This window comes from Phymastichus coffea, unplaced genomic scaffold, assembly GCF_024137745.1.
Source record: "Phymastichus coffea isolate CEN01 unplaced genomic scaffold, Cenicafe_Pcof_1.1 PCOF00002, whole genome shotgun sequence".
NCBI classification, from domain to species: Eukaryota; Metazoa; Arthropoda; class Insecta; order Hymenoptera; family Eulophidae; genus Phymastichus; species Phymastichus coffea.
In genome coordinates this window covers 13,420,447-13,447,539 of record NW_026706813.1, presented here as the reverse complement: position 1 = coordinate 13,447,539, position 27,093 = coordinate 13,420,447, and the positions used below count along the sequence as shown (strand labels likewise).

The window sequence follows — 27,093 nt, the reverse complement described above, 5'->3', positions numbered from 1 at the left end:
GCGCGAGAATAAGTGCGTGCGAGAGTCCAAGCCTAGTCCTGCTAGAGTGCAGAGAGTGCAGTTTGGGATAGCTGAAAGGAAAGCCAACCCCACCGGCAACAACTTATCTGCGACTACAGCCAGCCCCACCTGCAAGGAGAATCAACGTCGCCTGCAGATACTTGGTCAGCGACAGTAACCAGCAGCTAGCAACGATCTCACCAGCAGCGACGACCGGTACTTCCTGCAGCAGCACATCGCTCGAAATTCTCGACGTTGCGAGGAGTAGTGAATAAAGGTTAAGCCTTCTTTTCTTCTTTCTCTCTATACTCACTGTCTCTGGTGATGCGACGATCGGTGCGCGTTGAATAAGATAGCCAGGCATTCACGTGCCGACTATCTAAAGGTTCGCGCTTAAGTTTAATTTATGGTAGTGTAAGTCGCGACCGGCGAATTGTCCAGGCGCCCATGTGCCGGGCAATTTATCCGGTATTGGTTCGCATAATTTTTAAGTAAGTTTGTAATAGGTTAAGTATGCGAATAGGTATTAGGACGAAATGCGAAATATTTATCTGTAATTATCTTAAGTAGTTTACTGTTCTATTTGTAGTTAGTTGGTCGATAATTTAGATTATGTTATGCGCGCGTATGTTTAATGCGAATAATTATTAATAATAATGGGTTAAGTTTAATATGATTTCTGTCATTGTATAATTTATTTATGACCTATCCTTTCTTTTCTCCCTCAATTGCCTTGAGCGAAAGTGCCTCACTTACCCCGCAAAATAATTGGTGACAAGAATGAGAGATTTTTATCACATGGCATCCCTTGTGAGTCTGGTAATTGAGAGACAAATGAGAGAAACGGTTTGATGGTGAATTTTTGAAATAACGATTGACTGATTTTCTTTGTCAACTAAGGGAAGAGAGTGCGCGTAAAAGAATTTCGAGTTTCAGTATTTTGAATTCTTTGTTAGTGCTTGCCAGTGACCTTTCTTAATAGCGGTGTCGGATGACAACGGTGCGTCATTGAGTCGCTCTGACGCTAGACGACTACGTTCTTTCCTCGCTTTCGTTTTTCTTTGTTTTAAGAATTTTACTAAACTGCCTATTAAAAAATTACGGTAAGTAAATTTTGATAAATTATAATTTCTTTCTATAGGCGTAAGCAAGGCGATTTCTTGCCGGCTTATAGCTTGGAAAGAAATTAATCAGTAAGGTATCAGGTTACACGGACCAGTCGAGACTTGCTTAGCCCCCATAAGCTCGCGTCGTAGTCAAGTTACGGATTTTCATTTTTAGAAATAACAATGTCGCTAGCGTGTAGAGATAAAATAGTCATGCACTGAATATTACGCGATGCGCATGCGAAAAAACTAAAACGCCAAATTGATTCCACAGAACCGGCTGTTCTGTTGGAATTAATGCGCTGTCGCGAACTTAGCTTACACGGTGATCTTGAGGAGTTACAAATCCGGTATTCCGATATATGCTGTTAAAAGAGCGGCCAGATTTGCAGCCATCGTTTGCCAGATTTGCAGCCAGGCGATTTTGCGTCAGGCCGAATCCCGGAAAAGCTGTACGACGAACAGCAAGAAACAACGGTAAGCAGCGCGCAGAACGCGAACCTGGGCGATGAATTCGCGGTAGCTGCAGCACCTTTGGCGGCCGAATTATTATGTGAACAAGAGCAGGCGACACAGGCAAGAGCAGGTGTTGCCGCTCCTTGTGAACAAATTCGACCGCCGGGCGAAAATGCAGTCGCGCTCGGTAATAACAACGTGTTACCGATGACGGCTCGCTCGCCGTCGGACAGCAGGACCTAACGCGCACGCGAACAGGTCGCGCAAAACCAAGGCGAGCGTAGCACTAGCGCAATAAGCCAGATTTAGGGGGCCCTCACAGCAGTACCGCGTTGGATATATAGACGAGAAATGCGGCAAGGTGTTACAGACGGCGCGAATACAGTATTTAGAGTTGAAAGAGAGGCGATGCACAGTAGAACGGCTCAAGCCGAACAGCAGACTTCATTGCCGCATCAGGCCAAGCCGCTCGGCGACCGCGAGGCGCTAAACGCGCCAGCGGTTGCGACTGAGCCACCGGCCCACGCGAACGCATCAAACAATAGAGCAAGTAGTACATTCATGGGTTGAAGACTGGGAGCGCGAGGTACGGGTAGCCACTAGAGAGGAAACGCAAATACCAGCTCCATTAGGTGAAGATTCAATTATTAGCGAGAAAAGCGTAATTAGCATAAGGCAACCTAAACAGAAGCAGACGAGACAGGTAGAAAATATCAGTGGAAGCGACACTAGCTCGAGCTTATCGGATACTGATAGTTGCAACACTTATAAAGTTAAATCGCCGCGGAAAACTAAGCAAGTAAGAGCAGAAAGACCAAGCAAAAAGAGTGCTCCTCCAAGAATCAAGTATATAAATGGTATACCTGCGGGTGGAGTAAGCGCACTCAATGCCTGGTCTCTCTGTTTTTCCGGTAAGGATAGTTCAAACGCACTAAGTTTGCTATCAGGTTTGAGTGATTGCCAGAGCTATTATGGCACCTCGGACGAAGAGATGCTGATAGCAATAGGCACTGCATTCCGCGATAAGGCGCGTCCATGGTACGAGGTTAATCGCAATATGTGGAGGACGCTGAAAGATTTTAAAAAGAGTTTTTCTAGTGAATTCTGTCGACGATTGAACAGAGAACAACTTTACGGCGAATTGCGTCAAAGGACACAGGGCGAGAATGAGAACATTACGGACTATGTCGCGGCCGTTTTACGCCTATTTTACGCCGTTTTGATCCGCCTGTTTCGGTGAGACGCCAGTTAGCTATGATTATAGAGGGATTACATCCAAGATATAAACAATACCTTGAAACTAAGACCTTCTCCGATCTAACTAGTTTTAAAGAAGCGGGTATGGCGCTCGAAGATCGCATGGCCGATTGGAAATGGTGGCAAAAGCCGCCCACGGCTGACGTAACGCTAATTCCGGAATCGGCGTACACAGAGACGAAGAAGTCACCTGGTAAGCAAAAATCGGTCGAAACTATTGACGGTTTAAACAACGCGATTGACGAGGTCTTAACAGTCGAATCTCCTAAAAAGAAAGCGCAGCAGCAAAACAAAAAACTAGGTAAAAAGGGCATGAAGCAGAACGGTGAAATTGCCGTGGATATTGCCGATAGGCAACAGCCACAGGCAAGAAACCAGCCTGCTTACCAAGCCGCGCCTGCTCGTCAGAGCGCCCGGCAGGTCTCGCCAGAGGCCCCGGCTACAGGTGTAGCCCCTAGTCTGGTCCCGCAGCAGCGCAATCAGGGAGGTAGCAACTTAAATAGGCCATTTACGGAGGCTTGCTTCAATTGTAACGCGGTGGAACACAGGAGGGCGCAATGCCCGATAGCTCAGGTTAATCCGCGGGTAGTTTGTTATAAATGCCGACAACCGGGGCATTACGCTAATAACTGTCCAATGCGAACTTCAGAGCCAACATTATATTTCCAGGTTTGTTGGACAATCGGTTACGTGTTTAGAGAATGCCCTACTTTTAATCAGGTGAAGCAGGGAAACCTCAGCGCGGGAGCCGCCGACCGCTCGACGACTCCTGCTTAAGATGGATTGAGCGGACCATTGAGGTAGAGAAAGTGCTTCGCGCAAAGAGCAAAGACACCGTAGAAGAAAGGAATAAAGTTGAGGCAAAATGGGATGGCGAGAACAAGGCAGAAACTGCCAGTTCTGCCCCTCCTTTCGTGAATTTGGTAAAAGAGGAAGGCGAGAACAAGGCAGGAACTGCCAGTTCTGCGCCACCTCTCTTAGGCGAAGTAATAGGGGAATATTTGAAAGTCAAGGCTAAGATCAAGCGTGCAGTATTTGTAGAATATAAGGATCCGGAAAAAGGGAGTAAGGAAATCGTTGAGTTTAAAAACATGTTTAAAGGCGAGTTTAGTCGTTCGACATTGAAAGAAGCTCGGGCGCAGAATGACGAGGGCGTAAGTTTCCCTAGTAGGATCAGCAATGAATCCGAAGAGGTAAATAAACGTGACTCGTTACAGCAGGACGCGGAAAGTCTTCGAAAAGATCGACACACTAACACGCAAGAAATTTTGCCTGATAAGGATACGCATGATGCGATCGGGTTTAATAAATTTTGCGCGATAATTAGCTCGCCGAGAAGTGCCCAGCGAGGCAAAATGAGTTGCCATCGTCGCGCACGAACACGAATGAGGCAGGTTCGAGTATTTCGCCCACGGTTGGACAGGCTTCGGAAAAGGTCGTTGCTTTAAGAAATCAGGGCAAACCTGTGGTAGAATTTGCTGGTAAGAATACGAGCTCAGGAGCTGCGCTCCCATCGGAGCGGGCTGCGACAAAGGTCATGGTCACGCGCGATAGAAGTGAACTTGTTGATAGTAGGGTTTTGTTGTTTGGACGTTCGGTCGTCGGTGCCGACGCACCTTCCGTTTTGGTGAGGGGAGGGTCTGAGTGGAACTCAGAAATCCCGAAGAAAACGGCAGATGAATCAGATTCAGCGTTAGTCGGAGTTATAGAGAACAGGTTCTTTATTAAGGTCGACATAGGCGGGAAAGTCTATATAGCACTGCTAGATTCAGGTGCTCAGGTATCAGTTGTAGGACCGAATCTCGGCTTACGGTTTAGGGATCGTTTAAAGCCGCCTACAATATTCGCACAGGGCATCTCGGGTGAGAAGCCGCGAACTTGGGGCGACTTAAAGCTGAGTTTTGAAATTGGCGGCAGGACGGATTGGTTATTTGCGACGGTAGTATCTATGCTTAAGCACGACTTGATTTTAGGAGCAGACTTTTGAATAGCGTGGAATATAAATATTAGCTACGGTAATCGCGCTTGGCGGGCAGGTGACCAAGGCGATTGGTATCTGTTAGCAGAGCAGAGTAATAACGAGATAGTTGTTTTTGCGGAATTCGCAGGTTTAAGTAAATACGAGGAGGCTCAACGAGAGACAATCTTGACACTCGTTCGCCGGATTGTCCCGGAGCCTGGTGAATCTCCGGCGGTTACAAAAGTTATCGAGCACGTCATAGATGTAGGTGATGGGCGCTCGATAAAAACGCCGTTGCGCCGAATGTCGCCTCCTATATTAGCATTCACGCAGGAAGAAACCATGCGGCTATGGAAGGCGAAAATAATTAGACCATCGAATAGTCAATGGAGTAGCGCGCCGGTAATAGTACGTAAACAGGACGGTGGTTATAAATTTTGCCTTGATTTCAGGCCGGTAAATAAGGTTACGAAAGTGGACACGTATCGGATGCCTAGCATGGATGCTATCTTGGACAGGTTGCGCGGAGCAGTCTACCTGTCGAAAATAGATCTGCGAGCGGCGTTTTGGCAAATTCCGCTTTCAGAGAATAGCAAACAATATAAGGCGTTCGCGGTCCCAGGTCTTCGTTTATGGGATTTTGAGCGAATGCCGTTCAGTTTGGTAAATGCGCCGGCTACTTTCATGCGCCTCATGGATGCACTCTTCGTTCCAGAGTATGAGCCGCATGTTTTCTGGTATCTTGACGATCTGCTAGTAATTAGCGCAGATTTTAATAGCCACGTGATCTGGCTAGAGAAAGTTTTGAAGCGTTTAGTAAGCGTTGGCTTAGAAATCAACGTAGAGAAGTCCGATTTCTTCTGTACCGAGGTAACTTACTTAGGGTACAGATTAGATAGTGAGGGTCTGCATCCGGACGATGACAAGGTGAAGCCGATAGTAGATTATCCTGCGCCGAATAACGTAGCTCAATTACGCCGATTCCTAGGTATGGTAGGGTGGTATACGCGTTTTATCGAACACGAGAGTGAGATAAAGGTCCCGTTAACCAAACTCATCCGAAAGGACTAGCCATGGGAATGGAAGGTATAACAGCAAGTTGCATTAGAGAGGTTAAAGCGCGCATTAACGGAGGCGCCGGTACTCGCGCGCCCTGATTTTACGCGCCACTTTTACTTGCACTGCGATGGCTCTTCCTTCGCGGTTGGCGCGGGTTTGGTTCAGGTATTCGCCGACAGCGAGCATCCTATTTGCTACGCCAGTCGGATGCTTAACGCGCATGAGCGAAATTACACGGTGAGCGAAATCGAGTTTTTGGCAGTACTTTTTGCGGTTAAAAAGTTTAGGCCTTATATAGAAGGCTCACACTTTGTCATCGTTACGGATCATAGTGCGCTCACTAGGATTCTTAATAAACGCGAACTTACAGGTCGATTGGAAAGATGGGTATTAGAATTTCAGCAGTTAGATTGCGAAATAGTACATAGAAAGGGAGCGCTGCACCATGTGCCAGACGCACTTTCGCGAGAATTTGAGAACGAACTCGAGATTTGCGCATTTGATAAGATACAGGATGCTTGGTATCTACAACGCGTGAAAGACGTTCTTCAAAGACCGAAGAAATTCGAGAATTGGAGAGTAGAGAATAACATCCTGTATCGGTTCATGCGCGATCACTTGCTCGATCCGATAACTAATCGCGAGTAATGCTAGCGCATTGTGGTGCCACTGGAGTACCGAGAAAGGGTGTTGAGAGACGCTCATTGCGAACCATTCTCTGGACATTTCGGCCGTGAAAAGACATACGATCGAATTGTTCGTGAGTATTACTGGCCAGGAGTGTGGTATGATGTGAGGACGTTCGTAAATGAGTGCTCTCAATGTCAGAAGTACAAGGTAGTCCAGCAGGCACCCCAAGGCCTAATGGGTAAACGCGTGGTAGAAAGACCATGGGCCGTGGTAGCGACTGACGTCGTAGAGCTGCCCCGTAGCAAAAATAGGTTTAAATACATGGTGGTTTTTCAAGACTTATTTACTAAGTGGGTCGACCTAAGACCGCTACGATCGGCGGACGGCCCTGCTCTTGTTGCCGCGCTTGAGGAGTTAATCCTGTTCAGGTGGGAAACTCCGGAATATAACATTAGTGATAATGCGAAGGCATATAGGAGCAAAGTATTTCAAGATAAGTTGCGAGAATACGGTATCGAACATATATTTTGTCCTGCGTATCATCAGCAAAGTGACCGGGTCGAGCGCGTAAATCGTACGTTAAAACAATGATAGCGATGTTTGTAGATGACGATCACAGGAGCTGGGATAGGTATTTGCATGAATTTCGTCATGCTATCAATACGGCGACTCACGCATCTACAAAAGTATCGCCAGCGTTTCTAAACTTTGGTAGGGATCCGCGTCCGGTAAAGAGTTTAAGGCGCGAGATCGAGGCAAAGGCCACTATTGTTAAGATAGATACGAAGGCGTGGGAAGATAGGCTATCACGTTTCAATGCATTACGCGACTTGGTAGCTAGGCACATTGATGAAGCTCAGGAAAAGCATAAGAAACACTACGATAAGGGTAGGCGTCAGGTACTTTTTCAGGTAAGTGATTTGGTTTTGCGCAAAGTGCATGTGCTTTCGAGCGCGGCGGATGGTAAAAACGCGAAACTTGATCCGAAATTTGACGTACCGTTTGAAATTATTTCAGTAATTTCGCCCGAGATCTACGAGCTAGCGACGAATAGTAAGCATCGTACAGCTAGGGTACACGCCTCGGAAATTAAGAGATATATACCACCTCGTAACGTAAATAAATTGTTTGCGAAATAGTACAGGTGTAATAACTGAATTGTTTTATTTTAACCCATTAATACCCAAGCCGAATCTGGTAGAGATAGCCTTGAAATAACTATTGAGTTCATGTTATAGCTCAAAAATAATTTACACGTATTTTTTCTTTTTGCATTTCTAATTGTTTATAAAAAGTTATTTAAACAGATTGACAAAAGTTTTAGTTTTTTGAAAAACTATTTACGGCAATCGATTCTACGGGAAAAACCAAGGCGAAAACCTCTGTAGCGTTTTTTCATCAGACTCGATTTTATTGGTGTATATTTGTTATAAACAATTTGAAACTGAGAAGTGATGCTGACAAAAACCTCTCTAACATTATTTTTTTCGACCCAACTGTTTTTGTTAATCATTATGGGTAAAAGAACTACTTTCTTCAAAACAAATCCTTAAAAACAATTACGAATGATTTTCTCTGTGAGTTTTGCAAAAATAAATATCACTTTTTGAACAACAATATTCAGTCAATACTGAACAATTTTCGTTGTCACACTTTCTACGTTTCCCAACCTTTATCTGATGTTCCTCTATCGGAGTTTCAACTTTTTTCTGTCGTTTGGGTCGATGAGTATTTTCGAGCTTTTGAATATAATATTCACAAACTTCCTCCACAATATTTTTTGAACCTTTTTTCTCATCTGGATGGAGTTTATTGTAAATAACAGTAGCATTAGCTAATGAAGCTTGAATAAGTCTCATGAAGAGACACCACGTCCATTTTTTGCTTCGGATTGTAGGAATAAGTGCATTACAATGCTGGTCGTGTAAGTCTACTCCACCCATGTGCCTATTATACTCGTACATTGAGAAAGCTTGAGGAAAGAGAATTTTTTGTTTAGTTTTATTATGCCATCTTTTCATTTCAACTTTCGGTTCATCTCCGTATTTAGTTGAGAGAACTGATACGGGTTTTGAGTCCATCACCGTTATGTAATTCAGTTTTGAATTGGCTTCATGAACTGAGATAGTGGTTCCTCTATCAGCTTTCTTTGAGATATCGATTTTTGCTTTGACGCGATTTTGACGAATAGTTCCTGTAGCCGATAATCCAATATTTCTTAAGTGAATCATGAGATCTGGAGATGTAAAGAAGTTATCAAAAAACAAATGATATTTTGCCAGATTTTCATTTTTAACCGTCTCCAGGAACCTTTGAAGTAATTTGATAACCACTCTCGATCCCAAACAAACAGAAGCTAGAGGATTTTCAGATTCAGTACCAAACTTGCCCGTATATATATCTAAATCATATATATATCCATCTGTTGGCCGCTTGCCTGTTGTGAATCGTTGGAACGAGTGTGACGGTTGGGGGAGAGGAAGATATATGATCCGCTGTATTGAGACGCGGGATAGAGTGCGTGTTGAGATGCGAGAGGTGTGTGTGTTGAGACGAATGAGAGAGAATGGTTGAGGCGATTGACGATCAGCGACTGTAGTATAATTGTAATACGAAGGAAATACACGAGGTCTTTAATAAGCTGAACAATTTATATTTTCCACCGCCACCTCCTCGTCCCAGACGCTCTCAGTTCAGAAATGGGATCTGATTATCGCCGGAGTAGCACGGACAATTGGAAGGAAAATGGAGGAGTATATACGAAGCATGATTGCGGTACAACAGGAGGGGCACGCGCAATTTCGCCAGACGTTGGACACCATGGTTTCGCAGCTCTCTCAAATGATGCAGCTGTTGGAAGCGAGAGACCGTGAGATTGTCCAGTTGAGGGAGGCAGCGCAACGTACCAATGACATAGTACCCAACCAAATTCAGCGAACGGAAAATCAGCCTAGCAATGGAAAACTACCGTACACAGAAATTGCATCTTAAATTCCAATTCTTAGTTTCGGAGAGGATTCGGTGACGGTGGAGATGTGGCTGAAAAGAACTGAAAGTGTTCAGATAGCGTATGGCGTTCAGAATGATGTCATGAAGATGTTGGCAACAAACAAGTTTTCCGGACGAGTACGTAAGTGGTACGAGATGCAGGAAGGATTATGGAAATTGCCGTGGGAGGAATTAAGGATTAAGCTGAAGGAGGTTTTCAGTGAAATAAAGGATGTGGCGAAAGTTATGGAGAAGATGCGAGCCCGGAGATGGAATCGACACGAGCGGTTGGAAGACTACTGCATTGACAAACTTAACTTGGCTAAGCATGCTGACTTAATGGATGCCGAAATTGTCTCGCACATTATACGCGGCATTGATAATTTCACCATCAGAACGCAGCTCGTGGCTGGCCATTACCAAACCCTAGATCAATTGTTTGCAGCCATCAAGCACATCTCAGTTGCTGTTTCGACTGAGAGCACGGAACGATCGAGAACCGACGAAAGGTCCCGATTGCCGTCGACCTGTAATGTTTACAAGAGGGAAGGCCACCGAAGTGAGCGATGCTTGAGCAGCGATACAAACAATTCCCCGCAAGATACTGTCAATAAGCAAGCGGCCTTATCCCTCCATAAACAAACAGTTAGGTGCTATAAATGTGGTTCGGAGGGACATATTGCGCGGCTTTGTACGAGTGGAAACAACCACAACCAACCGGGCGGGATTAGCGAGCCGAGTGTAAATAAATAAATCGATACGCTATCGGCCCCGACGCGCACATCAACCTTTCATAAAACTGTCAGAACACCCAGAGCTACATTGCGAGCTCTACTGGATACCGGAAGTACATATAATCTAATTAAGGAAAAATTGCTTCCTCTTGTAGAATATCAGGATCAAATCGGCGAAAGTCGCCTTTTAAGAGGTTTTGGCAATAGCCAGGTTTTGTGCGACCGCCTGGTGACATTCGAGGCCTCGATCGATGCGGAAAGCTACAACATACCGGCCCTGGTTGTTCCCGACGACGCCATGAAGGTTGACATCATCCTTGGGCAGGCTTTCATTGGCTCTGTCCCTTGGGGGAGGAATCGCGCCACGTTCGCGTTCAGGAACGAAGATGACGGCGACTCGTTCATTAGCGCATTGATGAATATCGACGCCTCTTCGGAAGAACTTTCGAACACTACCAATCCGATGCTTACTTTCGAGCAGAGGAAGATCGTGTTGGATGCGATTGTCTCCTGCGTGGGATGCCGAAATCAGAGTCCTGAGGGCTGCCCGGTGAGGCTGCGGATTCGATTGAAGTCGGATCATATCGTACGGGCGCGGCCGAGAAGGTTCCCCATACACGAGGTGAGCATCATAGAGGACATCGTGCAGGATTGGCTGGGTAGAGGATATATTCGTCCCAGCAACTCCGAGTTTGCTAGCCTCGTCGTACTGATGCGTAAGAGCAATGGAGAGAGCCGATTGTGTGTGGACTATCGTGATCTTAATAACCTCGTTGTGCCGATGGTTCGTCCGATTCCACACATAGAGGACTTACTTTTGCAGTCGGGCCGGAATCGTTATTTTACGAAGATTGATTTAAAGGACGCGTTTTTTCATGTATTCGTGGAGGAAAGTTCGATCAAGTATTTAGCATTTGTAACGGCGAGCGGCCAATATGAATTCATCGTCGCGCCTTTTGGTTTTAGGAATTCGCCGTTAATTTTCGCCGAATTCATTAATTATGTTTTCCGTGATTTGATTCATGACCGGAAAATTTCAATATTCTTCGATGATATTTTGATCGCGACAAGGACCATCGAGGAAAATGTTGACATTGTTCTGGAAGTCACACGACTCATGCGGGAATTTGGGCTGGAAGCGCGGCTCGATAAATGCTCTATAGTGATGACCGAGCTCGAATACCTCGGATATACTCTAAGTGAAAACCAGATAAGACCCGGAACGCTAAAAACAAAGGCTGTTGACAATTTTCCGATTCCGCAGACGCCCAGGCAGCTAAGGGGATTCATAGGGCTCACTGGCTATTTTCGAAAATTTATCCTTAATTATGCGAGTATAACTGCGCCGTTGACGGAGCTCTTGCGTAAGGACGCTCATTTCGTTATTACTGACAAACATATCAGGATAATCGAGTGGCTAAAATCAATGCTTGTTCGCGAGCCGATTCTAAGAATTTTTGATTTTTATAAAGAAACTGAACTACACACGGATGCAAGTTCACATGGGTTCGGAGCCATATTATTGCAAAAACAGGACGACGGGAATTTTCACCCGGTTTTCTTTTACAGCTCGAGAACCAATGACGCGGAGCGCAAGCTCCATAGTTTTGAACTTGAAATGTTGGCTATAGTCAGGGCCTTGGAACGATTTCGAGTCTATTTGAGAGGTAAAGAATTTACACTTGTTACCGATTGTAAAGCGCTGAAACAAACACTGGAGAAAAAGGATATTAATGCCAAGATCTGTAGATGGAGTTTGAGACTGCAGGAATTCAATTTTAAGATTCAGCATCGCCGTGGCGTACAACTACCGCACGTTGATTCACTTCGCCGATGCTTCGATATCAATTTGATATCGTCCGACGATCTGGATGACCGACTAGCGGTGTCGCAGTTAACTGACGCCGAAATTCAGGATCTAAAAACACGTATTAGTAAGGACGACGAGAAGCTGGGGCGTGATTATGTTATTGTTAACGATAAATTGTTTAGGGTCCTTGACGGCGAGAAGCGATTCGTTGTTCCTCGCAGCATGCGTCGGGAGCTTATTTTAAGAATCCACGCCGATATCGCTCATTTAGGCGTCGATAAAACATGTAGCGAACTGAGGAAAAATTACTACTTTGTAAATATGCGGAAGTTTGTAAAAAAATGTTTGGCTAATTGCGTGAGGTGTCTTTAATATAATGGGAAGGCGAGCGTTAATGAAGGACTGCTTCACATGATCGATAAGGGTAGCGCGCCATGGGACACGCTGCACTCGGACCATGTGGGACCTTTTGCAAGGTCATCAAAGGGTCATAGGCACGTCTTCGAAATTATTGACGCCTTTACTAAATTCATTGTATTGGAGCCGACTAGATCCACAGCCACTCGTGAGGTAATCAGAATTCTTGAGAGTTTGTTTGGCCTTTTCGGAGTGCCTAAGCGTGTCATTTCGGATCGGGGAACGGCCTTCACTAGCCGCGAATTCGAGGAGTATTGTGTCGTTAGGGGAATCGAACACGTCAGGATTGCTGTGAGAACGCCCAGGGCGAATGGACAAATTGAGCGCTACAACAGGACGATCGTGCCAGCCATGTGTAAGTTGAGCTCTTCTCCTACTAAGTGGCACGAGACCTTGAAAAGAGTGCAGGTAGCTTTGAATAGTACTGTTCAAAAGATTACTAAGAGAACTCCGGCCGAGGTGTTCTTCGGGATGACCTTGCGGCGCGGGGGCGTGGACGTTGTGGCTGAGCCGATAAACGAGGAGCTGTTGTATGATCAGCGGGGCCGTGACCGGGCGGAGATTCGGGCGTGGGTCAGCAAGCAGATCTCTCGCACCCAGGCTGAGACTGCGAAGCGTTACAATTCGAATCGTCAGCCCTACCCATCGTATGAACCAGGGGACTATGTAATGATTCAGCCGACTGTGTTTGATGTCATGGGAAGTGCTAAGTTAAGCAAAAGATTCGTCGGGCCTTATGTAATAAAGCAAAAATTGGACCACGATCGGTACGTTGTAAGTGATATCCCCGGCTATCCCATGAAGCAAAAACTGTACGAATCTATACTGTCACCCGAGCGACTGAAGCCCTGGATCGCCCTTGGTGATGAATGGGAGGACAATGAGCATTTGGAGGATGAGTGCGATGACGGTGGTGACCATGATGCGGGGGAATCGCGTCAGGAGAGGCTGAGCTGTTGGCCGCTTGCCTGTTGTGAATCGTTGGAACGAGTGTGACGGTTGGGGGAGAGGAAGATATATAATCCGCTGTATTGAGACGCGGGACAGAGTGCGTGTTGAGACGCGAGAGGTGTGTGTGTTGAGACGATAGAGAGAGAATGGTTGAGGCGATTGACGATCAGCGACTGTAGTATAATTGTAATACGAAGGAAATACATGAGGTCTTTAATAAGCTGAACAATTTATATTTTCCACCGCCACCTCCTTGTCCCAGACGCTCTCACATCTGAAGAACATAGTGCCTATAGCTTTATCCCAAATCTTATAGGTTTGTTCCTCATGCATTGCTTGATGCTGAATCTTCCAAAATATTTGACCATAACTTCGTCAATTGACAAATTATAATCAAAAAATCCATATCTCATACAATTTTCACTAAATAATTCAAATAAATATCTGACTTTCCAGACATTATCTTTTTCATCTTTGTCTTGAAGTTTATAAAACCTAATGTTTTTTTTTTATTTTTACAAATTTTTCCCTTGGCATAAGTTCTTTTATTATTGGACACTGCAAAAATCGTTTGTTGGATCAATAGTCAGACTGCTTTTTCCTAGAATTGACTATAGTAATCATAACGATCACGATGAATCGGTCTAAATCATCATTGGTTAATTCAAAGTGGTTTTCCGAAGTAGCTTCTATAATAAAGTTTTTCATTGATTGAGAAAAAAAGAGTTCAAACACTTCCAAAGAACTTTTTGAGTAAAATGATGAACACGGTGATCAGAAAGGCCGAACAATTCGACCTAAATTGACGACAAAAACGGCTGACGGCATCTTATTTCTGAGTACCTATAGGTTGAAAATCTGGCTCAACCAAAATCGAAGCTGCTTCCGTTCGTGAAATATCGTCAATTAAAATTTCCGCCTGATTTTTCCTAGTTGTAACTGAACTATCAAATGTCACGCATTTAATTAAGATAAGAAATATTATTGTTATAGCAATAACGTAATTTTCTATTGTTATTACATTATTATTTGGAATATAAAAACATTACATTGTATTATATTTATATTAATATATTGTTTGGATTATTAAAATATCAAATATGAAATTTGTATTGTTACCTTATTCATTGAGATATTTTATTTGAATAACAGTCATACTTCAGTACTACGTGCAGAATTTCAATTTCGCGTGTTCTCTCTCCGAGGTCCGTGCTCAGTTGCCGATGCATTTTTGACAACTACTGTATTCACCGGTCAATCCTTCTACTTCGTTTAAAAATGTAACGTTCACTTTTGGTGAATAAATTTGCATTTTTTTCTTACAAAAATATAAGTTGATCAATTCCCACTACCTTTTCATTATCAGTAAATCGAATACCATGTAAGTTATTACGGACACTAAATCGTTTCAATGTATACTTCATTCGGAAAGTTCAAAGATTCTTCCATTCTCCATATAATCTTAAAAAAAATTATAAGATAATAATCTGTTTCTAGACTGTAGGAACTTATTCTGATATCCATAAATGTTGGTAATATTAACAGTTATGAATTATTTAATTATCAATTAATTAGTATTAAGTAGTTTTTCTTTTATCATTAGAACGAAAAACATTGCATCGGCTCAAATATATCACGCCTGGTATATCATCAAACATCCAAACTTCTTTTCATTCATCAATATCACTTTTGATCAGGTGATTCTACAGTGTTTTATTATTTCATAAGTACATTTTGAATTTAGTGCTGTGATATAAATCGATCAAAATGAGTTATACGTGTACTCATGAAGAAAACAGAATAAAACTTTGTGCGCCGTGTGGGAAAAAAATTATTGTTCATGGTAAAAAACTGAGTTTTTTTCAAGTAACAAGTACACACGAAAAACGTATCCAAGACCATGTGAATTCTGACTACAATAAGTCAAATCCAAAATTTCCAACAAGCATTTGCAATTCATGCCGCATAACACTCTCAGAGTATGATAATGGTGAATGTCAGCGGCCTTTACCGAAAATGTCAAACTATTCCATGATCCAACTGCCAAAAAGTACAAGATCTACAGGTAATATATGCTATTGCTACATTTGTAGAACGGCAAGAGCTACAAATCATTCAAAAGCAAAAGTTGGACGAGGTAATACTAGACAATTTAGCACGAAGATTAATAAATTGAATGGGTTGTATGGACATGTTAGCGTGGCGTCAATTTCTAGTGTTGATTCGAAAGATAGCGAGTCGAGTTCAGATTCGATTTTACGGTGTAAGATATGTTTGAGTGAAATTGGTAAAGGTAGTTCACATAATTGCAATAGCCGTGCTACTCTTCGTGAAAATGCTTTGGAACTCGTCGAAAATCTTCCTATAAAGATGCAAGGGCAAATTGCTAATAATATTTTTAAACGAAAAGTCGACGAACTAGATGACTCTAACGAATTGAGTCTGAGTTCGTTTGCAGGACGTGAAATGAGAATTGCTCTAAATCCAACCAAAAAAGTTAAAACTGTTGAAATTTCTATTGATAAATTAGATGATTTTAGAGTAAATACACGGGCCTCGATGAATCACATGAAAAAAGTAACAAGTCTCATAAGATCTAATATCGGAAGAAGCACTTTACCACCAAATTATGTTGAACATATGTCGAAAAACAACAAAAAAATGGAACATTTGTATAATCTTGACGAATTATATTTCGATACTGATTGTAAAGAGAGCAAAGAAAAAAGACCTGTTGTATGGGCAAATGCTGAAGAGCTATTAGATTACGTTGTAAATTATCGAGAAATAATTGGGCATACAAACATAAAAGTTATGATGGATGGTGGCCAAGGTTTTTTGAAAATTTGCTTATCTGTCTTTTCAGAAATTGATCGATTCAATGGTGAAACTAATAAAACTCCTCAACAAACCAGCGTGCAAAAATTATTAATTTTAGGTATGGTGCCAATGGTCAAAGAAACGTATGATAACGCTAAATTACTTTTCGATTTGATAAAACTCAATGATATATCATTCAAATTCGTGTCCGATTTCAAATTATTATTGATTGTAAATGGCCAACAGACTGCGTCAGCATCGTTTCCATGCCCATACTGTTTTGTAAGATTGTGTGATCTACGACTTCATAAGGAAAATATTGATTCGTATGCTCTCAAAACATATGGTGATTTAAATCGTGACTACAATAGATATTGTGAACTCAGTAAACTAGAAGAATATGAAAATAAAAATATTGCTAAAGAGTGCCATAGTACCGTTAACCGACCTCTATTCGTTGAACTCGATGATACTTTTGTATTACAAAAATGTCTGATTCCAGAGCTGCATATATTGCAAGGGTTCGTCAACCATTTATTCTGGAAAGGTATAGTACCTCTAGTCAGTCGTGGAAAAGCTTTATTGTGGCCTATGAAGCTGAATCTTATCTCACGAAATTATTTTGGCGAATGCTTTGAAGGTAATGCTTGCCGAACGCTTTTGAAAGAAGCTGACAAATTGAACGACTACGAAATTTACAAAGAAGTCGGCTATTCTGCATTAGTACCTTATATTTCTGCATTTAAGGTGATGAACAAAATTGTTCACGGTTATTTTAGAGCTCAAACTGTAAATTCTGAATATAATTTACAAACTCTCTTGAAAGAATTGAATTTTGCATTAGGAAGTACTGAAACATCTGAAACTTTGAAAATTCACGTATTATTGCAGCACTTGTCAGACTGTCTAAAATTTCTTGATAACAATGGCCTAGGTCTTTGGTCAGAGCAAGCAGGGGAATCGGTTCATAGAGAATTTTGTAAAACTTGGGAAAGCTTTAAAATTAATTCTATTGCAAATCCAAGGTATGCTGAGAATTTGAAAAGAGCCGTAGTGCAATTTTCATCGCTAAACCTCTAATAATGTCTTTTCGTATATAATGAAAACCTACTGTTTAATTAACTAATTACTCATGTTTTTGGAACTTCAACTGTAATTGTCATTAAAAATAAATATATTTTTATAGCTGGAATCTTTATTTTATTATATTTTCTCATCCTTTCAACGAATATGAAGAAGAGTAATTTGATACTTCATATTTACAATAGTAAATCAGCTGGAAACTTCAATCGACGATATTTCACGAACGGAAGCAGCTTTGATTTCGGTTGAGCCAGATTTTCAACCTATAGGTACTCAGAAATAAGATGCCGTCAGCCGTTTTTGTCGTCAATTTAGGTCGAATTGTTCGGCCTTTCTGATCACCGTGTGAAATAGATGAAAGATCATAGTCTTCATCTGGAAGATCGTCATAATTCAAAGCATTATCACGCCAATCATACTTATGATTCGGTTCTAGTAACTTCTGGTCACTAGTATAAGAACTCTTTATATGTTCATACGATCATATAGGAAGCGGCCGAAGTGAAATATATACTTCTTCTTCATTACTTGAACCTTCATCTGAGCTCTCATGCTCTGTTGGAAGAAATCCAATATCAACATGATGATCACCATCTATATCATCACCGTCAACCATCTCATTCAAATCAGCAATTCTTCGCCTCGTCATGGTATTACAGTTTTATATTCAAGTATATAAAAAGAACAAAATCAGTAATTTATTCAATATAATAGAATGGTCTTCTATTTCACTGAGTGACAAGCTATCGTCGAAATAGTATATGACACCGAACTATTTAGTCGATTTACATTTGAAATGAAGATAGGAATGAAAATTAGAAAGAATTATAAAATTATGAGGAATTTCTACTGATGGTGTGATTATTTCAGTACAACCGTAGAAAATCTTTTTCAAGTTATTTTTAGTCCACATTCGGTTCGTAAAATTCAAATGATGGAAATTGCTTTATGATTTCTAATTACAATTGTATGATAAAAGGTGAAAGAGGTTTGCGCCGTGGTTTTTCCCGTATTATCAATTGCCGTAAATAGTTTTTCAAAAAGCCAAAACTTTTGTCAATTTATTTAAATAACTTTTTATAAACAATTGAAACATTAAAGTATGCGCCTAACACTTGGTCTTTTTGTTTCAGCGCCAAGGACGGGCCAGCGTAGTTGAGCGCAGGAAAAAGTTGAGGAGCACGGAGAGAGTGAGAAAAAGAGAGAGAGAGAGAGAGAGAGAATACTAGGCCCATGCAGGGATAGGAAGGCGCGCGACGCGTGACCGATAAGCGGTGCGTCACGTGCCGCCTAACTAATAGGTCAAGGTAGGGAGAGGAGCGAGCGCCGCTGAGCAGCTGCGAGACGAGCGCGAGAATAAGTGCGTGCGAGAGTCCAAGCCTAGTCCTGCTAGAGTGCAGAGAGTGCAGTTTGGGATAGCTGAAAGGAAAGCCAACCCTACCGGCAACAACTTATCTGCGACTACAGCCAGCCCCACCTGCAAGGAGAGTCAACGTCGCCTGCAGATACTTGGTCAGCGACAATAACCAGCAGCTAGCAACAATCTGACCAGCAGCGACGACTGGTACTTCCTGCAGCAGCACATCGCTCGAAATTCTCGACGTTGCGAGGAGCAGTGAATAAAGGTTAAGCCTTCTTTTCTTCTTTCTCTCTATACTCTCTGTCTCTGGTGATGCGACGACCGGTGCGCGTTGAATAAGATAGCCAGGCATTCACGTGCCGGCTATCTAAAGGTTCGCGCTTAAGTTTAATTTATGGTAGGGTAAGTCGCGACCGGCGAATTGTCCAGGCGCCCACGTGCCGGGCAATTCATCCGGTATTGGTTCGCATAACTTTTAAGTAAGTTTCTAATAGATTAAGTATGCGAATAGGTATTAGGACGAAATGCGAAATATTTATCTGTAATTATCTTAAGTAGTTTACTGTTCTATTTGTAGTTAGTTGGTCGATAATTTAGATTATGTTATGCGCGCGTATGTTCAATGCGAATAATTATTAATAATAATGGATTAAGTTTAATATGATTTCTATCATTGTATAATTTATTTATGACCTATCCTCTCTTTTCTCCCTCAATTACCTTGAGCGAAAGTGCCTCACTTACCCCGCAAAATAATTGGTGACAAGGAAGAGAGATTTTTGTCACAATTTATTTAATTGTGCAATAATTAAAATCAAATTAATCTACCTATAAATTAATTCTACTCACCAAAAACTACCAGAACGAGAGTACTAGAAACGTATATACGAGGGGGAGTCAATAAGTCTTTACAAAAAGAAGGAAAAAAAATTTTTGCGTATGTATTTTTTTTTTTATTATTCAACATAATCTCCTTAAAGTTCGATACAGTTTATTAAACGGCCTTCCAGATTTTTAAACCATCAGAAAAATATGATTTCTGAAAACCCTCAAAATAGGCATTTGTTTCGGCGATGACTTCTTCATTCGACGTGAATCTTTGTCCGGCTAGTTATTTTTTGAAGTTAGGATATAAGAAAAATTCACTGGGAGGAAAATCAGGCGAATATGGTGGATGGTCAATTAATTCAAACTTTAAATCGTTAATTTTTGCCATCGAAATAGCACACGTGTGAACTCGAGCATGGTCTTGAAGAAAGAGGCATTTTTTTGTTCAAGTGAGGACGTTTTTCTCTGATTTTTTCTTTCAACTAACCTAATAATGACGCATAATATTGTCTAGTGATCGTATGGCAGATTTCCAAGTAATCGATGTAGATGATTCCATAAGCATCCCAGAAAACCGTGGCCATAATCTTGCCAGTTGACTTTACTGTCTTTACCTTCTTTGGGGCTGGTTCTTCTGAGGTAATCCATTGTTTGGACTGTTCTTTGGTTTCAGAAGTGTAGTAGTGTACCCATGTTTCATCTACAGTTACGAGTCGATGCCAAAAGTCTTCCGGATTATGACGTCTGCGTACCAAAAGAGCCTCACAGGTGACAACGCGGGTTCGTTTGTTTTGAACAGTGAGCAAACGCGGCACCCATCTTGCTGATATTTTTTTCATCCTCAATTTTTCATGCAAAATTGAAATGATTGTACCCTTTGATACCCCTGTGGCCTCAACTAATTCTCGCAATTTTAATCTTCTATCACTCAACACCATATCGTGGATTTTGTTGACCATTTCGGGCGTACTCACATCTACGGGGCGTCCTGAATGAGGTTCATCTTTTCTTGTTGTAAGGCCGCGTTTAAATTCATTTATCCAGTTATAAACAGTCTTAAACACAGGGCAGACTTGCCATGAACAGCATTCAACTCAACTGTGATTTCTTTTGGTGTAATGTCTTTCAAATGAAAATGTTTTATCACCGCTCGAAACTCTGTTTTCTCCATTTTCCAAATAAACCAATAACTTTTTGTTCAACCAACGCTCACAAAAAGACGATTGATTGAATTGAGCCGAAACTTTGTACTATATCTAGTTAGTAGTATAGCTTGCGAAATACATCATAATTTAAGCGTGACGAGCGCCATCACTTTAATTTTGTAAAGACTTATTAACCCCCCCTCGTATATGCCTAAGCATAGGACCTAATTTCTAGTGACAAATCTGTCCTGAAACATATGTATATATAGGCAGGGTGTTTCATTTTACTGCGACCACGCGCATAACCTAGTAAAACCAAACGTCATCAAAAAATGACCTCTACAAAAGTTGCAGGGGACAGAGGGGGCCACCAAATGCTATCGTCAACTTTGACCTTTAATAAGTTTTTCAAGGTCATCTGAAGATTAAAGTGCTTTTTTTAATGGGAATCCTTATCTTTGACCCCGGAATCGTGGAGAGCGGGAAAAATTTCATCCAAAATGATATTTTAAGTTTGTATTTGTGAAGGTCAATTACAGATCAAATGCTCAAAATACTGTATTTTTTTCATACCAATGTCTCTGTACAATTTATTAATTAAATTAATTAATTCTCTGTTTCGCCATTGTGAATTTGTCCCCTATTTATTATTGAAGTACATAATTTTTTCAGTTAAAAATAATTTTTCATATTGACTTTGACCCCTGCATATTGTTACATAGAGTTTATATTTAATATATCACTCATAAAATTTCTTTTGTCTAAAATTGTTTTCTTTTTAAATTTAATAGTCGTAGAAAAATTATCTCGTTTTTTCTTACTTTGTTATTATCAAAATTTTTACTATGGCTGAAAAAGTTGATATTCTATTGTTCTTGGTGAATGTAGACGTAATTACCGACAAACTGTTGCTCTTTATCGAACTCGACATCCCGACAGGAGACATCCAAGTCATACGTCAATTCCTGAAATTTACCGTAGAGCTCAACAAAGGCAACTAGCACGGGTTAGAGAACGTCGTAATTACAATGAAGAAGATATTCGTGTAATAGTGGTTCTGGTAATGGTTCATTTAAATATTAACATCAATATCCGTGACATTCAAAGACAAACTGTTACTACCAATATTACTTAATAATATTACTTAATAAACTGTTAATACCAATGGTTACTGTTACGAGAATACTAAGAAATCATCGTTATCATCCATATCATATCACTTTAACTCAAGCCATTACACCTGCTGATATGAGATTACGTCTACAGTTTTGCCAATAATCCAAACTTTTTTTTCGATACGTAATGTTTTCAGACGAAGCAAAAATTCAAGGCAATGGCCAGCTTAATCGACATAATTGTCATTATTGGTCGGATGTTAATCAAAATCAATCGAACCTTAACGTATGGTGTGGAATTGTTAATGGATACCTTATAGGCCCGTACTTTTTCGATGAAAATACAAACATGCATAATTTTTTACAGTTTCTGAGAGACTATCTTCTAGTTCTTTTCGAAGAAGTAGATTTGTACACAAGATTAAGAATATGGATTTAATTAGATGGAGCTCCTGTACACTACACTCGAATAATTAGACAATATCTCAATCAATATTATCGTCACAGGTGGATTGGACGCACCGAGCGTGGAGATTTTGGTGTTCGATGGCCACCAAGAAAATCTCCAGATTTAACATCACCTAATTTTTATTTCCAGGGATATTTAAAAGATATTGTTTATGAACACGAACCAACAACAAGAGAAGACATGATGCAAAGAATTCGAACCGCTTATGAAAACATCGCAAGGGCTGTATTAGTCAGAAAAGCAGAACAATTTCTGCAGCGAATACAATTATGTATTCAAGAAAATGGTGGTATCTTTGAAAACCTACGGTGAATTCTAAAGAAAAGTGAGCGGCAAGGGGACTCACTCTAATCAAGCACCCCAAAGGGAACACAATCCTATCACGTCCACGTCGTTGTTCTCTGGTGGTACTAATAGTAGGATAAAAAATTGACGTTCAAATAACCTTGAATATCGACAATAGAGTATAGGAAATTGTCATATTCAAATTGTATATTTCTCCATATTCGGATCCTTGATAAAAAAAATTTTCAGTTAAAACAAGCATTGTGACTGTTAAATGACCTTGCAAAATGGTTTCAAAGACAGCATAGCATTTTACACAATTACTTTCAAAAGATATCTTTACAATATTTATTCTATCAAAAAATTTGAAAAACTAGTTATTAAAAAGTTTTTTGAGCCTTTGGTCTTCAATTGACCTTCTCAGATCACAAATACAAACTTGAAATATCATTTGGGATATAATTTTTCCCGCTCTACACGATTCCGGGGTCAAAAATAAGGGTTCCCATTAAAAAAAGCACTTTGATTCTCAGATGACCTTGAAAAACGTATTAAAGTTCAAAGTTGATGGTAGCATTTGGTGGCCCCCTCTGTTCCCTGCACCTTTTGTAGAGGTTATTTTTTGATGACGTTTGTTTTTACTAGGTTATGCGCATAGTCGGATTAAAATGAAACACCCTGTATGTATGTTTCAGGACAGGATTTTCACTAGGAACTGGAGAATCTAGTATTTTGATCAGTAAAATTTATAGACCTATTAATTTCTTTTGATAGAAACTAAAGGTTTGGGTCTGATGCTTCCCTATGCTGAAGCATATACATACTCGTATATGCTTAAACATATGTATGTTTTAGGACAGAATAGTCACTAGGAACTAGGCCCTATGCTTAGGCATATATATACGTTTCTAGTACTCTCGTTCTGGTAGTTTTTGATGAGTAGAATTAATTTATAGGTAGATTGATTTGATTTTAATTATTGCGCAATTACATAAATAAATTAATAAATCAATTAATAAAAAATTATTTAATAAATTAATAAATCAATTAATTGGCTGAGCTAGTAATTTTCAAAATAGGAACGGTCGTGTCGGGCAATCGAACCCGCATTCTCTGGGTCTTCAGGCTGGCGCTCTACCATTTGAGCCACTGCGAGGCATAACTTGTACAATTCCCAGTGCGTATACATGCCAGCTATGTATTTGGTATAGGGCCTGAGTGTAGGCTCTCTCTCCCTTCTTCTCTCTCTCTTTCGTTCTGATTCTAAATGGGTTGAGAGCGTGCTGTCCGCTCGAAGAAATAAGAAATCTTTTGGAAGGAAATTTATGTAGTACACCTGGTGAGATGGAAAGTATCTTTTCTCGTAAATTTTTTAATGTATTGACGAGCTCTATTCATAAAGAGTATTCTCATTTGCCGAGAAAAGGATTTTCTATGTCGAAAGGGTAAAGGTTTTCCTATTTAAGGTTTCCCGTTGAAACTGGTTCATCAATAATTCCAAAGAATTTTTTATCATTTTTCAAATTTGTAAGTATATCTACGATTTATGTACAATAATTTAGTGTATATTGAAATAACTTTTAATAAAAAATATTTGGCATGCAGCTTGATGCATACCACTGGAAATCCTATGCGAAATCAACATACTCGCGGTGGTTAGTATTTTTTATTTTATTTTATTTTTTTCAATGTTAGGTATTACTCATCAGGTAAATTAGTTATATATTTGAAATATATTTTAATTGTTAATGATTTATTTTCTTTCTTTCAGTAGCAGCAGGATTTAATCAATTTCAAAAGACAAGCTCAACTAATAGCTAATAATATAGAACAGCGTATATCGGATGCTATACACTCTAGGATGAATCTAGAGCGTCGCGCACGATTAATGCGCGAGTGGCAAGCTACAGCTCAGGTAGAAAGAAAGAAAAAAACTGTGAAGGAGCAGTAAAAACTAAAATCTTTAATATAAATCGCCAAGCGCCGAAAGCTTGGACGAAAAACAGCGTCTGTATAACGCCACCACCATTAACGAGCGCTACCACCATCCACGATATTAGAAAGGTTTACACCGGATTTTATTTGTCGACCTGATGGAGTAATACTAGGTAATAATGATATGTATTTCATTTATTTAAAATAAATACTTCAAATATTAAATTAACACTTTTTTCAGAACAACCTAGCCAGATCAAGTAAATCTCTAATAACTAGTAAAAACAAAGCTAAACAGCCGAAAAGAAAAAAAATAGAAGCAGTGAAGAGGACAAGCGTATTGACTTGCAAACAATGCAGATACCAACAAGACCACGAAGAGTAGTTGGTAAAATAAAAAATAATATTAAAAAAATGTAATAAAAAATATATATCATAAGGAAAATGTAATAAAAAATATATATCATAAGTAAAATGTAATAAAAATGTAATAACAAATAAAAAATTTTTGTAAACTAGAAATTTATATAAAAAATTTTTTTCAGCGTGGCTCGGGACCACTCTCTCTCTCTCATAGCATGCTAGGACCTTATCTGGAAAATCAAATGAAAGGGTAGGGTTTTGACAGTTAACAAAACTGTTATATATGATATTTAAAAGAAAACAAACTTTATACTATATACTATAAATAAATGTAAAAAAGAGAGTTTATAGTATTATTCTAGGTAGTTTGTATTAAACCCCAACAATGTTTATATTTTTTATTTTTATTAAAAATTATTGTATATATTGATTACGTCATGTCTTACTGACACCTGCCGGACGTATAGTTCATGCGCAGCGTGTCTTTGTTTACAGTGCCTTTTTCGCGTTCGTCGGATTTTGATATTGTCAAAAATGACTGAAAAACAAGATCAACGATTTGCATCAAATTTTGCTTTCAACTCGGAAAAACGAGTTCGGAAACTATTGAAATGATGCAAAAGGTCTTCGGAAGCGAGTATATGAGCAAAACACGAATAAAAGAGTGGTATAAACGGTTCAAGGATGGTCGCACTTCTATCGATAGTGATTCTCACTTCGGCCGACCTTCGACGACAAAAACGGCAGATAATATTGAGCGGGTGCGACTTGCAGTCGAACAAGATCGTCGTATGACTGTGCGAGAACTAGAAGAAGACTTTGGTATACGAAAAACTATCATTTCAGAAATTTTAACCGAAAATTTAGGAATGAAACGCGTGTGTGCGAAATTCATCCCAAAATTGCTCACAGCAGAGCAGAAGAACATTCCCTTAGAAATCGCTCTGGACAATCTGGAAATGATCAATAATAATAATAATAATGATGATAATGTGCTTAGCAAAGTTATTACAGGTCATGAATCATGAGTTTATGATTATGATCCTGAAACAAAACAACAATCTTCACAGTGGAAGCATTCTGAATCGCCAAGACCAAAAAAAGCACGTCAAAGTCGGAACAATGTTAAGTCAATGTTGATTGTTTTTTTCAATTGTGAAGGTGTTGTACATCACGAATATGCACCAATAGGTCAGACAATCAATAAAGAATACTACGTTCAAATTTTGAAACGTTTACCTGATGCAGTAAGAAAAAAACGGCCACACTTTTGGGAAAGTGGTGACTGGCTTCTCAATCACGATAATGCGTCAGCGCATTCATCCAATCTTGTGCAGCAGTTTTTGAGCAAACACAATATCGCATTGCTTTGACAACCTCCATACAGTCCTGACATAGCCCCTTATGACTTTTGGCTGTTTCCAAAACTAAAAAAACCACTCAAAGGACACCAATTCGATGTCAAAACAAGGGTTGAAAACAATGCGACGAGTGTACTTAAGGCTATCCCTAAAAGTGAGTTCCAGGACTGTTTTGAAAAGTGGAAACATCGATGGAACCGTGTTATTCAATCAAATGGAGATTACTTTGAAGGATGCCACCCACCAGATGATAAAGAATAACGCTAGCACAAAAATATAAAGGTAGGCCCGATACTTTCCGGACGAACCTCGTACAAACGAGATTGATACTACTCAACAACCGTTGGATCTGACAACATTTGAATCTGCTATTGGTTACGACGATGACACTGATAAGTCTACTAATGATGAATCTACAGATACTACTACAATAAATGTAGACAAAACGTATTCCTAGCAGCCGTTCGATGACTCAATTTCAGGAAGCTATATTCGACTGTTGCACAAGCCTGATGTAAAAAGTAATCTAGATGAAACATTTGTTGTCCATCTAAAGAAAAATGAGTACATAATCAGTAATTATTCTATTTATTTTGAAAGTAATAAAGCGATAGTGAATGACGAAAGATACATAAAAATTCTTTGTTTAATTGAACTTCTTTTTCGTAAAGAATCTCATCCTAAATTAATTAGCTATTGGATAAAGAAAATTATATGATAATTCTTGAAAACACTAACGGTCATCCGAAGCAATTCGTCTAAAATGGAGAATATCGAAATAAGCATGTAAAAAAATTCAAAACCTACATTGGTCCTAATTTATCTCTCCGCAACGGTGGTGGTAGTGCCAAGAAATGGAAGTCTCTTGGTGAAAGTGGTCTTTTATCTTGCTACGAAGTCGCAAGAAAAGAAACATCGTTTGACTATGTCTACTGGAATGACCGTAATGAGCTTGTTGATT

The 27,093-nt window shown here is 40.2% G+C and overlaps 1 protein-coding gene across 3 annotated transcripts in view; it reads left to right on the top strand.

The window, feature by feature from the left end:
* LOC131663375 (matrix metalloproteinase-14) overlaps positions 1–27,093 on the top strand; it is an 860,133-nt gene that overhangs the window by 357,887 nt on the left and 475,153 nt on the right. The window lies entirely within an intron of this gene.